This window comes from Galeopterus variegatus, unplaced genomic scaffold (genome assembly GCF_000696425.1).
Source record: "Galeopterus variegatus unplaced genomic scaffold, G_variegatus-3.0.2 Scaffold27, whole genome shotgun sequence".
NCBI lineage: Eukaryota > Metazoa > Chordata > Mammalia > Dermoptera > Cynocephalidae > Galeopterus > Galeopterus variegatus.
This window is the reverse complement of record NW_007726138.1, coordinates 1,474,033-1,479,437: the sequence shown is the minus strand read 5'-3', so window position 1 is coordinate 1,479,437 and position 5,405 is coordinate 1,474,033.

Genomic DNA, 5,405 nt, shown 5'->3' with positions numbered 1-5,405 from the left:
TGTCAATAATCACAGTGCTTTTTGTTTTTGTTTTTACTCAGGTGCTCCTAGATATCTGTCTTCCTTGTTACAAATTTGTCATGTGTTTAGGACTTGTTATTAGGTTCTTATACTATGCTTATGACAGACCAAACTCACTGACTCACCTCAATGTAGGTGACTCATCCACCTCTCACCTGAGCTCCATTCTCTCATTTTCAACTGATGTAGCACATTTCCACCTGAATGTTCCACTTGCACCTCAACCCAACATCTCTAAAAGAAATACTATGTTTCCCTCTTCCTGTCTTCCCTTTGGGTGTTCACTGTACTATTCACATATGTTCAGATTGCAAAACTAAAATTCGTACACAGTTCCTCCCTTTAGACCCTCCCCAAAGCAATGAATCTAAATTCATGTCCTGTTCTCCAATCAAGCATGTCGTCAGTTCATGCCTCGGCATTTTAAGTGAGCTCCCAGTCTTTTCGTCCATGTCTCATGCACAGTAAAGCTGGCAGATTTGTTTGTGTATCCCCCGTTTTACTAATACATCTACTATTAAAGTTGCTCAGAAACATTCCATGGTTCCCATTACTAATGCATTAAATGCCAACCCTCTTAGCCTGCCCTGACTCCCTTCCCAGCCTCATCTTTTACTGCTTCCCCATACATGCCTTATTCCTCAGCCAACGGGACTGCTCTTCCTTTCCGGTACACTCCTACATCCCTTTCATCATTCATATTGTTTCTTGTTCTTGCAATGCCCTTCTTTCCATCTTCACCTTAAAAGTTTTACCCATCTTTCAAGATCTAGCTCAAATGCTGCCACTTTCATGAAGCCTCCAGCCAGAATTGTTACTTCCTCCTCACAACTCTATCACTCCTTGTAATGCTCTAATGGCACTTATTACATCCCCACGCAGCCAATTCAAAGACACTATTTAAAGAGCAACATTTCAGAGTTGCTTTTACTTTGTTTAATCCTGAAGCAGCAAGTAAACACAGATACGATGGAGGTTGGTGGAAGCAGCTACCATTGATTTCTTTGTATCTGGTGGCAGCACATCTGCAATTCAGTGGCGTTGGCCCACAGGGAATGAGATGTCTCCAGGTTGGAGGAGCATAGAATTGTTGACTCAATACCTTTTATAACCCCAGGCTCTTCATCATCCAGAGATAACTTATACTTTACATAAGGCAATAATTTTGTTACCCTGTGAGCCACATCACCTAGGCCTAATGTCCAGGTTCCACACCTGAAACGTGTGCTTTGCTTGCATTTGGGGCAGGCTTTTTTTTTCTGCATCCACTCACATCCACTTAGAGGCTTTTCTTGGGCAGGCCTAGCCACAGCCTACCACATCATATACATACTTGTTTTACATTTATTTGTGAGCGCATCTGTCTCTGTATCCCTCATGGCACAAAAAGAAATGTTATATTTTTCCCTGACCAGTAAACTGCAAAAAAAAAAAAAAATGTTATATTTGTAATTAGAGAGAATCAAGAATTAATATATGTTAAATGAACATTTAAGAAATAATTGTCGACTAGATTTTTCAGGATCAAGGAAAGGGAGAAACTATGTATCACTACATACATGGAGTATAACTTTCAGCATAATGAATTCTGAGGGGTATTTTTGATAAAATCACCTTACTACAGTTTGATGTCTACAGTTTAGCTCCAGATCAATACAAGTATCAGAAAGATTTAGCCATACTCCTCATGAGACAGTGGTCTTCAACTCAACATACTGTTTTGCAGCATGTCTAAAGAAATTAGAAGACTCCAAACATTGAGTCACCAAATATAATTGCAAATAGTAGGAAGAAATATTACAAATATTATACAAATTACAAGTGCCATTCAGATCTCAGCTTAAATGACACTTCTCTGCAGAAAACTTCCCACTCTTTATTTTAATGTAGCATCCTCACCCCACCCACCACTACCACCACCACTAACACCTGCTTATATTATTCTTCCAGAGCCCATCTCACTACCTAATATTTTCTAGTTCAATCGTTATTGTCTCTCTCCCCTACTAGAATGATAGAACTATGAGAAAAGAATTCCTGTCTGTTTTATTCACTGCTATATCTTCAGTACTGTAACAGTACATGGCACTTATAGATTTACAATTACTATTTACTAAATGAATAAATAGATAAATCTTTGACTATCACTCCTCTGCCTGGAACATCCTTCCCTACAATCGCTCCCTCATCCTTTAAGTCACAGATCCTGGACACCCAATTTGTCTGATTTTAATTTCTTTCTTCTGTGTTCTTATAGTGCCTTCTTTAAAATAGTATTAATTATGTGTATTGTTACTTGACTGTTTCCCCATCAGACACAAGCTCCAAGCAGGCAGAGTCCAAGTTTGTTATTTCTGAAACACACACCAGGTCTTAAATACATGTAGCATCTTTATGTAAATTAGAAAAAGAGGACACCCAGCTTGAGGAGTGCTGATGAGCTGGAATTCAGCCCCCACTCTCCCTTCAGGGAACAATCTATATACATCTGTACCTAGTGGCCCAGGTAGACAGTACTTGAATGTGTTTAATTGAATGAGGGAGTGAATTTCCTCTGTATCTGAGCAGTTTACTAAGGAACCAAAGGGGGGGAAAGAATGAGACTAACGTTTATCAGAAGTCCATACTGTTGCTGTTATTTAATCAAATAATTTCTTATGTTTTAGGTTGTGTTGCTTTCTTAACAAGGTTGCAATTTTTGTTTTATGCCAAGAATGGTGATGATACAAAATGCTAAATTTCAGAATAATTTTCAAATGCTATTTGTTTGTTGTTTTTTTAAAGAAAGTTTACAGTGACATATTCAAATAGAACTCCTTAAGCCTTAAAATATATTGTTTGCCTATTTTCTTTTTGTTGTGTAGCAGACATTTCTTTGTGGTTTTCAGTTTTGACATTGCCTACATTTTATCTAACGAAATTTCTTTTTTTAAAAAAGATGACCAGTAAGGGGATCTTAACCCTTGACTTGGTGTTGTCAGCACCACGCTCTCCCAAGTGAGCAAACCAGCCATCCCTATATGGGATCTGAACCCATGGCCTTGGTGTTATCAGCACCACACTCTCCCAAGTGAGCCCCAGGCTGGCCCTTATCTAACGAAATTTCTTTTTTTAAAAAAGATGACCAGTAAGGGGATCTTAACCCTTGACTTGGTGTTGTCAGCACCACGCTCTCCCAAGTGAGCAAACCAGCCATCCCTATATGGGATCTGAACCCATGGCCTTGGTGTTATCAGCACCACACTCTCCCAAGTGAGCCCCAGGCTGGCCCTTATCTAACGAAATTTCTGATAAAAGACAATCAGAGTAATATTCAATTTTTTTCTAAAAGAGAATGTTGCTAATCTCACAAAGTTGTGTATGATCAATAACACAATATGAAGCTGTGATAGAAGAATACTGGGAGCCGTGAGTACCCCAACAGGTACAACCAGACATTGATGTTTATGACAGATTGTGTTGGGAGAGCTTTTCATGGCAGTATCACACATAGAATTATCTGTTCCTTGAAGATGATAAATAATGTCATTGGACTTTTTCATTTGGATATCCTCTGACACCTCATATCAAACAATCAAAATCTTGTTCTTTACCTACCCCTCTACCCTACATCCTACAACTAGTTCTCCTCCCCAGCTTTCTCTGTGTGGTAGCACCAATCTTCTGGCCAAACTACCAGTGAATCTTAAAGTTGGAAAAGATTTGAGAGATGATCTACTTCAAACTCCTGTCTCATCTAGGAAACCCTTTGACAATGCGGTTGAGATCCAGGTCTCTAGCTCAGCCTTCCAGGGTTCAAATCCTGGCCATACTACTTGCAATGGATTCCTGAGCAAGTCACTTCACCCCTCCATGCCTTGGTTTCAGCAAGGACAATAATAGAACCTATTTCGTGTGGCTGCAGTGAGGAATACAATACAGGCAAAAAAAGCAATTAGCCCAGTAGTCATCACAGTGTAAATAATAAATGTTAGCCATTAATATTAGCAAGCAGTTATTTATCCATCTTTTCTTAAACTCTGCCAGTGCTAGGAATCACACAACTCTTCAAGGCACCTCATTCCCACATTGGATAGTTATCATTTTTAGAAAAGTTTCATATTCCTTCAACAAACATTTATCAAGTGTCCACTGTGTATCAAGCACTGTGCTAGAACCTGAGAACAAAGAGATGAATGAGAACAAGGCATCTGGCCTCATAAAGCCCCCAGTCTAGCAAGAGAGTTGGGCACCAGGTGGCTTTGTCTATACTTTATTCTCAGCCCACTTGGAGGTGACACCGTTGCTTCTCTCCTGACTGATCAGCTTCCACTGCCCACCCACAGGGGTGTGACCAAGGACTTCCTTCATCGATCCCTAAGCAACTAATCCACAGCCTCCCCAGGGAGTTCAGACCTCTCTTCTGGAACAAGTTACCCTGCCCCTGTGAACTTCCATTTTCTTGTCTGAAAAGTGGGAGTCAATAATCCCTGTCCTATTGATGCCACTGGATTGTCATAAAAATAAAATGAGATCATTATGTAAGGTCTTTGTAACCTGCCAAATACTCTATAGTGTTGAAATACTCCTTATGTTAAGCCAAAGAAAGAAATGGCTCTCCTAATGATGGAATTTTAGATATTAGTAAGCAAGGGAGGATCTTTTGGCTAGGAGTTGATAGAGGGGGTGAGAGGAGAAATTTACCAAGCCCCCAATTGGACTTACAAGGACAAGATTAAACTGAGTCAAAAAGCCGTTGCTCCTGAAAATCTCACTGGTGGCCACGTATTTTGCTGGAAGGTCATCAGATTTTAGATCCAGACAGATCTAGATTCAAAAATGCCTTATCTACCACTTACTACTTTGTTGACTTTGTGGAAATTCTTTAATCTAAGCTATAGGTCCTCACTTGGAAATCAGATTCTCTCTCTTGGAAATTCAGAATTAGAACTGAGAGACATTCAGAGAGTGTGGACTAGTCTTTTGAGCAGAGGATAAAAGGCAGCTGTCATCTCACCACCACAGACATGAAAAAACAAGAAAGCCAGTTTGCAGAGAGAAAAGAATGAAACAGGACTGTGAGGAGAAGCAGAGACCAAAGGTAGAACCAGTTGGCTCCTCGTGGGCTTCCACTTCCAGGCAGCAGAACTACCAGAGACTTGACTGAATTCCTGCCTTAGGGCTCCAGGGATACCCCTGAACTTTTAAACTAAACTAAACTCTTCTTTATGCTTAAGTTAGGTCAAATCAGTTTCTATTTCTTGCAAGCCAGAGTAGTTAATAGTTTCTTCTTAGTATTCCCCTGTTTTTATCTAGCATTCTTGGAGTCCCAGGAAACTGTCCAGGTACCTGCAAGTAGGGCTTAAAAAGCCTATCTTTTACTCTCAGATGAAAGGCAATAGGAA